We start from the raw sequence: 10,345 nt of genomic DNA on the forward strand, positions 1-10,345 counted from the left end.
ACATGAAGGGTGTGGAGCACGAGCGTGTAGAGATGTTGTTTTGGCGCGGTCTGGAACCGGACCGGCTGCAGCTCGTGCAGCCGGCTCACGGTGAAGGGGCGGGGGGGTCGGTCGGGTCCACGGGGCAGGGGCCCGATGAAAAGGTCCGGAGGGCCTGGGGTGGAGGGTGGGCGGGGCGCGCCCTCTCGCAGGACCCGGTCGAGGTAAACCCGAGCAGCGGGCTGTACAGCAGAGTAGTAGAATGCAGATATACAGGCCACTGGATAAGCAGTTTTCTGTTCCCTGACTAACCAGAGCAGGGGCTGCTCCAGGCTAATGAAAACACCTCACTCCAATTAACCTGCAAAGAGTCAGGTGAGGCCATTAAGCTAGTGTGAACATCTGACTCTAATTAAGTCCCCTCTGATATTATAAAAGGGCTCACTCCGGTCAGGCTGAGGGGAACCAGGGAGCCAGAGAAGAGGCAGTGCAGCTGAAAGGCTGGGTAATGAAGACAACCTCAAGCGACTGGAAAGGGAGCCTTAAGGTAAGGGTGAAGAAGGAGTTAAGAGAGAGAAGCAGGAGAGCTGTGGGGAAGTGACCCAGGGAAATGTAGCAACTCTGGCACTGAATGGTCGGCTGTCAACAGCTGCTGCCATTAGTGTCCCTGGGCCAGAACCCGGAGTAGAGGGCAGGCCTGGGTTCCCTCCAACCCGCCACTACAGAAACATTTCCTGGGAGGGGAAGACAGGCCCCTGTCAGGATAGGAGGCAAAGCTGTTCGGGAATAAGCCCATAGGGACAACAGAGACTGTGGGAGTTCTCTCACCAACCTCTTTACTGGCTTATGCTGAAAAGGGCTCAGTAGACTGTAACCCTGGCCTTAGAGAGAGAAGGGCTAAATGGAGGGTCTCGGTGAGCCTCTGAGGCTAGCATAAACTGTCTGGAAGCCGCAGGACCCATGGGGACAAGGTTGGAGCTCTGTCACAGTATACATATTAGTATTTCTATTTTCTATAGACTATATGCACAGAATATATATGTTATATAGAATATGAACACAATACTACTTTTAAAAATAGGCTAGTCTACAATTCCTCCATTATTTTGACTAGAAATGTCAAACTGAATGGGATCAGGGGTTCCCCTTCTACTCCTCCCCAAAAGAAGATTGTGGCTAGTAGGAGAAGGGACACGTAAAACATTTCCATTAGTGTGTGAGGGAAGCTAAGGGAAGAGGAAAAAGATGTGAATTCCCCCTTGAGCTCTTCCAATAAATTATCTTATTGCCACTGTTTCTTCTCATGATGACTTCTGATTTTTAAAGGCTGCCCCATCTCTCTGTTGTTCAGTTCACATGTCAGATGCAAGACAGATGGAGTGGGTTATCAGTGGCTAACACAAGGAGGCCAGCACTATAATCATATGTCTGTATTTTCAGGATTCCCTGAAATCTGGACACATGTATTTGCATAACTGCAAGGCACATCCCCTAGGAGGAGAAAATAAACGCAATTTTAAAAAAACTGTATCTCCTCACAAGCTGTCTGCGACATCCAAAAATCCTGGGATGAAATGTATAAAACTTGGCTTCTTATACAAACAACGATAGCTCATCATTTTTATAGGCTCCAGGGCTATTAAGAATATGGAAAGTCTTACTGTGCTATCTTCTGGCTGTTGTTAGTGCACTTTGTGAGCCTGAAATTTTGGAGCCAATGGGAAAAGACTTGTCAGGCTTCACCTTAATTTCCATAACTGATTTTATATGGAACAAATGCACATGCTGTCACATTGTAATAATATCGTACAAGTCCTTTCAGCTATGGGGCAGGATTCTACCACCTGTACTCATGTGAGTAATGTTTACTTGCACAAGTAGACCATGCTTTGCTGACATTATACCCAGAAGCAAGGAAGGAGTTCTTAGCTGGCAGTCTTGCTCATGCAGTCCCTTGTCAAAGGTGTTCTTTGCGCAATATAATGTCCAGTGTTTTTCCAGTGCTCACTGCCTTTCCCTACTGTAGTTAAAGGCAACAGGACTCTGAGGCTGTCACTGTTGTTAATCCAGCTACCAACAAAAGACGTGATCTGAATGATGAACTAGGAGAAAAGAGTTCCCTGCCTGCTGTCTCCCCAGGTAACATTACTTTGTTGTGTGGTGCACATTTAAACTCCCTTAATAAATAGATGGACTCAGTTCCATGATGGTGAAGCAAAGCAATGATTAAGTATTTGTGAAACATAAAGCAGACATGTGAAGGAGAGTCATTAAAAGCAAAGACAATTAGTCAGACTAAAAAAACAATACACCGAGATATACATGTCTAGCCTAGATACACACAGTAGCTACAGTCTGGAAGCATTTATCCTTGGATTACTCTTTATCTATTAATAACATTTGAAAAATGATTCCTACCCCCAAGTCGTTTTCATGAGGCAAGTGTAATGTGAAATTCTGAACAAAGCCATCGATATAATTAGTAGCCATCCTGTGACCATACTTGGAAAAACCCTTCCGAAGCCTCAGTTCCTGAACGAAGGCAGGTCCTGAAGAACGCCTCCCCTCTCCCCCCTCCCCAATTTTTAAATAAAGAAAAATAGCCTTTTTGGACAATGTGGAAATGGTGGTATGTTGAGTTTCATAAACCCCAGCTTTGTTTAGGAATGTCCGGCATATGTTGATCGATGGCACTTGAAAAGACCTATGAATACACAAGGAGCAAGAGAAAATAAGGCCTCCAATAGAGCTGTCTTGATAAATGGACACACAGGGTCTGATCCAAAGCCCACTGACAGTAATGGGAGTTTTCCCATTGATTTCAATAGGGTTTGGCTCAGGCCCATGGTCACGGCAAAAAATGAAACCTTTCATACTCAGGTGCTAGTGGGTACTTTTTTTTCCCCTCTGGATTACATGAGTCTGCACAAGCCAACTAGAAAGTGGGAGTATAGTAATGGAAGGAGTAAAGGCAAAACCCCCCTGTGCTGCAAGTTGCATTCATTAAAAAGATCAGGACCAAAGGGAGAAGCGTGTAGATCCCAAGGGAGCCCCAGTTTGGGCTCTGGCCATTAATACAGGTTTTTATGGAAACTCTTTTCTGTCGCTTTCAATAAAAAAAAAAAGCATCTGCTGCATTATCAGTGGCATGTGATATAGACGCTGCCCCTGAGATACAGACACACCTTACCACAGAAATGTGATCCCTGCTGAGTAGTTTGAGCCATTGAACTCTTTACTGCAATTCAGAAGGAAAATACGTCCTATGTAATTCAGTCCTTTCCCTCCTTTCCCCTCACCCTTTTCTTAGTTAAAGCTCAAATTGTTATTGGTTCCTAAATCAAAAGTATTTATATTGTGTGTAAGAATGGAGAAGTAAGAGAGGAGATGTGAAACAGTAGCTAAGTACAGAATGACAGGTTTCAGAATAGCAGCCGTGTTAGTCTGTATTCGCAAAAAGAAAAGGAGTACTTGTGGCACCTTAGAGACTAACCAATTTATTTGAGCATAAGCTTTCATGAGCCGATGAAGTGGGCTGTAGCTCACAAAAGCTTATGCTCAAATAAATTGGTTAGTCTCTAAGGTGCCACAAGTCCTCCTTTTCTTTTTAAGTACAGAATATAAAACTTGCATTACCATTCTAGCTTCTCAAGGCCTGATCCTGTGACCTCTCACTCACTGGAATAATCTTTACTCATGTGAACAGTTTGAATGATTTTCAGTGGGGTACTCTGGCTGTGCACCTCTGGAAATCACGTCCTAGAGTTCTATTTTATTCATAGATATTAACAAAAATTGACCAGGTTTTAACATGTTTAATGTTGTCTATTGTATATACTCCATATAGTGGGGACATTGCCGAGTTCCAGAAGGTGTGAAGGACTGGATACTGATTTCCATTGGAATAGGATTATTAATTACAATTAGGAAAGGTCATAGCTATTTTCCTCTTGCAAGGAAGCAAGATTTTTTGGCAACGGCTGCCTCTGACACGTAACAGGTCTTGGGGAACGGATATGTCTGTGGTCAGTGGATTCCTAGCTCCCTTATTCTTTTGAGTAGTTTTAGCTGAGGGCTATATCTACACTAGAAATGCTACAGCAGCACAGCTGCAGCTGTGCCATTGTAGTATAGACACTTTCTACAACAGAAGGGGTTCAAGCAATTTAGTTCAGATAAAGTCATTGGAAATACTGATGTGATTAAGCACTATGTAGCACCTCCCACTGGTCATCCTAGGAATTAGCTCTCCAGCCTCCGGAGCGCCCTCTGCAGGCCAGTGTCCCGCTTGCCTCAGGCCCCCCGTGTCCCTCCCAGACCCCAGTGCCCCTTCTCTTGGGTTCTGTCCTCTGCAGTCCCCTTGCAGTCTCTGGGTCTCCTCACCACAGGGAATCCCCACTCTCCATCCCTACCTTGCCTCAGCAGCTACTGCTAGTCCTTATCTAGCCCCCGCACACTGGGGCAGACTTCTCTCTGTACCACTCATCATCGGCAAGGAGGGTTTGGACCTGCTGCTTTTACCTAACCTTGGGCTGCCCCTCTGCAACCCCAGTACCTGCTTTAGGCCTTCCACAAGGCCTGCAGGTTGGGGTTTTCCAGCCTGGAGCTCCCCAGCTCCTCTAACCTTTCCCCAATCCTGCTTCACTCTAGGTACCCTGGTGAGTTTCCGAGCAGCCAGGCCCATCTCTCTCCCCACAGCTAGAGAGAGACTGCCTGAGCTCCTGGCTCACAGCCTTTTATAGGGCCAGCTGTGGCTTGATTGGGGTGTGCCCCAGCTGAGGCTGCCTTCCCCATCAGCCTAGCCTTTGGCTCACCACCTGAGCCCTCTCCCAGGGCTGGCTGTAACCGTTTCAGGCCAGGAGCGGGTGACCGCCCCGCTACACACTACGTGTGTGAATAAAAGTCGCTGGATCAAGCCTCTTGTAATCATTCCCACCTGAAAAACAATAAGCCAATGGAGCATAAATTTTGTACTACACTCTTCTTTAGAGGGAAGGAAAATATTTTGTACAGTTCAAGCATTTTTCTAATTCAGCTTTTCCTACCAAAATTATTTGTCTCACTTGTACATCTATAATATATAGGTAGGTACTGTACTTTTCACTTGCAATTTTAGCAACTTAAATAGGCAAGACTATCATCAATATACAGAATGAGAATGAGGAAAAGTAATATTGGGGCTGTTTTCTGTCAGGGTGACATAAGGGTGGTAGAGATGCTTTCTCATCACAAGTAAGTGATAAGCATTGTGGGAGGGCTAGAAATCAATGGGCAGTTTCTTAGACACATATTGTCATGTCTTTCCTTTGATATATATGGCTATGTTCCTTTCAGTGGGTTCTCACGTGTAGGCTTTGAGAATATTATCTAAGCTATGAGCTTGATCTGAAGCTCATTGAGGTGAATGGAAAGATTTTGATTCCTTTCAGTGGATCAGAAGCTATTACAGATATCTAGCATATCAGATTAGCACATGTTCCATATATGGCTCTTCTCTAATGACTACATGTAGGCCTTTGAGGTGTATATAAGTAAAAATCATTCCTACTGCCCAGAAGAACGACGAAATGTTGCATTTCAACTTTATCTGTTTTGAGATTAGTCCCTCTTCTTGCAATCTGGTGCATTATGTACCTGGCTTAGACTGTAAAAGCTAGTCAGACGCCTAGAAATAGATGTAGCAGCTGAGGAAGGGTTTGGCAGAAGATCTGTTGTATCCAGGCATCAGGAGGCTTGTGGCAGCAATAGCCAACAGGAAAATAAATAAATAAAATAAACAACAGAATTTGATAGTGAAAGTTATCTCAGCTGTAACTTGTATTTTCTCTTTCTGGAGAAAGATGGGATTTAATATCCTTTTACAAAATGCAGGACAAGAGTTTACAGCAATAGTAGTAAATGAAACAGACAAATAAAGATAAATAATGGGTGGGATTTAGATAAATGCAAAGCTCCCAAGCAACTCAGTTGTGGTTACTAGAGCCAAAATTAGGCTAAGAGGTTATGTTGCACATGTATAGCAGCTACAGCAAACCTAGCGTATTGCATGAAACTCCAAGATTAAGTTCAGTTATGTTATGTGTAGAGATGAGTTGATTTCAACAGGACAGACTGAGAAAGAGCTTATCCAGGGTACCCCATAACTCTTCTAAAAAGGGGGGAAACTCTAATTCAAAGCCCTTCTACACAATGGGCAGGTCTCCCCCATCCCAGAATGAGGCTCTAACCACTGGGCTAACAGTTATAAGGAAGGCACCACTTGTCAAAAATGCTGTAGGTGTCTAACTCCAGGAGAGGGGTTCACATCTGAGAATCCCAAGTGACAGTAAGCAACCCCTTCCAGCCCAGATTTATGCTCTAAACTAGGGCTGAATGAATAATTGATTTTTGTTTGTTTGTTTCATGGCTGAACAAAACAAGGAGATTAGTTTCTAATCAAAATTGATTTTTTTTTTTTTTTACCAAAATCAAAAACCAAAAAAAATTTTCATTCGGGTCAAATGAAACATTTTGAATGTCATTTCATTTTTTAAAAAAAGTCATTTTGAAATGTCCATTTGAATCAACATTTCATTTTTTAAAAATTGCATTGATTGCATAAAAAATTGCATACAAAAGCATTGATTCAAAAACATCCATGTTTCTGAAGAAGAAAAAAATCTGTTTTTCAGCTAAAACAGTAGTTTCGGTGCCCTGAACAATGCATTTTTCAGTGAGTTTAATATTGACTGAAAAAATTTTCCCCAACTCTGCACTGAACTGCCTTTGAGGAGCAGGGTTTAGGTCACACCCCCCACCTTGGCCACTCCCATTGGCTAGGTGAGGCAGCTCCCTGCTCAGTATGCTGTTTTTTGTAGATCCCATTTTAAAGCAGCTAACATGCATTGTACAAGGAGTTTAGGTACCTAATTCAGGGCTGTAGGTGGCAAGGCACCTACAAGTTAGACATTATAACCCCTACCTCCTTTGTGGATCTAGCCCAAAGTATCTTTATAGGAAATGGAAATAATAACCTTTACATTTTCTTAAGAATGGTCTGAATTCCAGTACAACTGTTTAATCAAAAGTAGATGTTTTATCTGCAGTATTTTTTCAGCATAGATTGAAGACATTAGTTATTTATTAATAAAATAATAGGAAAAATATTATCTGACCTAACCAAGATGTGCAATTTAGTTAAATTATAAGGTTGACTAACAATTGTTATTGATTTTATTACTAACATCCTGCTGTAATAGAAGAAATGTAATACATATGACTACCATTTATTATTCGTTCTCCCATTCAGCTTGGTTGTTGAGTCTTTGCTGAATTACTTTTTGGATGGATAACAAAACTAGACATTTGGTACTCCTCTAATTTGCAGTGGCTTTTAATGAACTCAAACCCCTCAGCTTTTTTCAGTGTATTTTAAAAAAACTCTTAAAAGTAATTAAAAATATATAGTTCTGTTACATCTCATGACATTTGTATTGCTGGAGACATACCGCTTTCCTCTTCTAATGAGGTGCATTAGTCAAGAGCTAAAAGACCTTTGACCTTAGGATCAAGTGCCTACTCTGCAGGGACAAAGCTCAGTACATGGGATTATGAGTTGACAGGAGACAGCTGGAAGAAATACCTGCAAATTCACACGTAAAGTAATCCCTGAAAATTGAATGGAGGTATGTGGAAATAATAATTATGTTCTCTGTGAAAAGCCTTATAAAAACTTAACTAGGGTTTTGGGACCCTGGCTGCAGTTGCAGTGTTAGAACTAAGCAGTCATGCATTTTTAGCGCTGTGGTCAGAAGGGAATGAACTTTCATGAATGGGCTTAATCTCCCGTTGATTTTATTGCTAACCCCTTCGCTGTGCTAATGATGACATATCTTGTATACCAATAGGCTACCAATAGGACTCACTCGCTTCATACAAATACCCAATATTTTGTTTTTAAAAACTCTTCAGAGAACAATGATGACAAATAACTGTAAATGCCTAAAATAGATGGATTGACAGACGTAGCAAAGACTTGTTCTGTATAATGACAGCTGGTCAATAACTTTAAAAAAATTACATTTTGTATATTTTTCAGTTTAACTCAAAATAATGAATGTTCAGCCACTGAAGCTGTACCGCCTTTCATTCACCAGCATGTATATTTCTGTGAGGAAAATATCTATGGTAAACTAGTGTATCAAAACCATACGTCAGAATTCCCCTCATTATCCCTGAAAGGCATGTCACTGAAGCCTCTGGTCTTTATCTTAACTTCCACTTAGATTTTGCTCTCTCCTTCTTTGAACTACTCCTAGAACCCTCTAGGCCAAACCCTGGAATCCAGACAAGCTACGCCTTTACCATACAACTCACCTTTGCATTCACCCAGTTTTGAGGCTCCTGTGTACAAGGTTGTTTCCCCTGCATTGAGTTGGAGCAATCTCTAGCCTTCTCTAATTTACACCAACTATCAAAGATCTCAAGGAACCAGAACTGCAACTGGGGATTGGCACAGTGTAGGAGCATCCCAGTCACACCCCTTTCTTTGAGACATGGCTCCTACACCAGCAACAAACTGGAAGTAGCCCAGAAGCATCCAATTTGCTGTAAACTTCCATTTGTGCCTGGATGATACTCCAATGGCTGGATACTTGGACAATATGGCTAAAATCTGCCAAGGGTATTGTACAAAGCAACCATGCTGCATCTAAAGACCTGACATCATCTAATGTTTAGATACCACACACAGAATCAACTAAAATAATGCCCAGTATATTTATGGGCTAAATAAATGTTTTCTTTAATAGATTTTGAATCATAAATTTGTAATTTGGTTTTTAAAAATTAATTGTCTAAGAATGATATTACTGATAAAGTGAAGGCTGCTCTGTTATTTGCCATTTACCAATGCCCCCAAGTAATCAGGTAAGCACAATCAATGTTTTGGTCATGCCACCTTTCCCAGCCACACGGCAAGAGGTGGTGCAGGAACAGTTGTGGATTCCCCCACACTAGAGCATTCTTTCAGTGGTAGAAACTGCATAAAGTGGTCCAAATGCAGGGTAGAATCTGTTTCTATGGCTGTATATTTTGGTCTTTTGTATATACTTCTACTGTAGAGCTGGTCTGAGCAGGATTCCCATCTAAATAGCTTAGACATGGTCACCAAGGGCTATAGAAGAATGGTTGCTTTCTCATGTAAGAATAGATATACCATTTTTCATAACTTATATGTACTTTGGAGTGGTCATTTATTAAAAAATGCAACTATTTTTAAAACAATCAAGGTTTTGTCTAGAGTGATAAATTACAATCTGAAGCAAAGTGAACTTGTTTTGTGATAATCCTTTGAGATCAACAGCTGCCTTGCTGTCTGGCTTACATTGGCTGAAGAAACCAAAATGCAAACATACACTGCCCCTTATTTATAATTGCTATATTGAAGCAAATCTGTCCTGCTTTCTGGAAAATAAAATAAAGCTGTGCCAAGGAGCACGTTTTATTTACAAATACAACAATCACATGTATAGCAATAAAATAAATCCTATAATCATTGCAATTATTCTGTTTATTGTAAACTTGACATGCCATTTGAAACATGCTCCAGAGAGATTTCCCTTTTCCTAGACATCTGGCCAGATGGATGCTTCTGCACATGAAATGAAGACTTTCACCTTTGTATAATTTGTGTGTGTATGTTTCCTACAGAAACTACTGGACGACGAAAAACATCCCCTTACCAAAAGCAGTATTTATACGAGGCAAATACGTTGTCTCACAATAGAAATTGGCTAAGATGGCAATGATTATTTTACAAAACAAGACTACTCCAGGCAAGTTTTTAATTTACATATATATATATCAGAATTAGGGCATATCTGGAGCTTTGTCTGCAGTGGGAATTTGCCCCAATTACAGCCATCTGAGGCTGTTCACTGTTTAAACTGCACAACGCTGGTGTAAATATATGACATTACTATGAACTACAGCATGCCATAATGTACTTCACCACAGTTGCAAGCATTGTTAAGATGCAGTGGCGCAAATGAATCCTGTCTGCACTAAGTTTGTATTGATGCTACTATATCAATAGCCATCAGGCTGAAATCAAGGCAATTGTCCAGTATAGACAAGGCCACACTTTTCCCATATGGTGCCATTTTTATATGAAAAAAATTAAACGTTTAGGCTGAGATTTTCAAAACCACTTAATAAATGTGGCCACCCAGTTCCCATTACTTAAATAGGAATTGATTGTCTAAATCACCTTGATGGCTTTGAAAATGTCCTGCTTAGCACCTAAGGCTCCAGGTCCTGCAGACTGATCCACATCCTTGTAGTTGACTTCATTGGGACTGTGCGTGGGCATAAGAGTCCATCCACA

At 41.5% G+C, this 10,345-nt stretch overlaps 1 long non-coding RNA gene across 2 annotated transcripts; it reads left to right on the forward strand.

Annotated features, from left to right (window-relative positions):
* The first annotated feature begins 302 nt into the window (after positions 1 to 302).
* Positions 303 to 9,788, forward strand: LOC122462278. 2 transcript variants are annotated; one of them, XR_006284748.1, is made up of 3 exons: positions 303 to 526; positions 2,006 to 2,118; positions 9,670 to 9,788. It is a non-coding gene; the product is annotated as an uncharacterized LOC122462278 (long non-coding RNA). The 2 variants fall into 2 exon arrangements; XR_006284750.1 differs by lacking the exon at positions 9,670 to 9,788 and adding an exon at positions 7,866 to 8,335.
* The last annotated feature ends 557 nt before the right edge of the window (positions 9,789 to 10,345 follow it).

This window comes from Chelonia mydas, chromosome 1, assembly GCF_015237465.2.
Source record: "Chelonia mydas isolate rCheMyd1 chromosome 1, rCheMyd1.pri.v2, whole genome shotgun sequence".
NCBI classification, from domain to species: Eukaryota; Metazoa; Chordata; order Testudines; family Cheloniidae; genus Chelonia; species Chelonia mydas.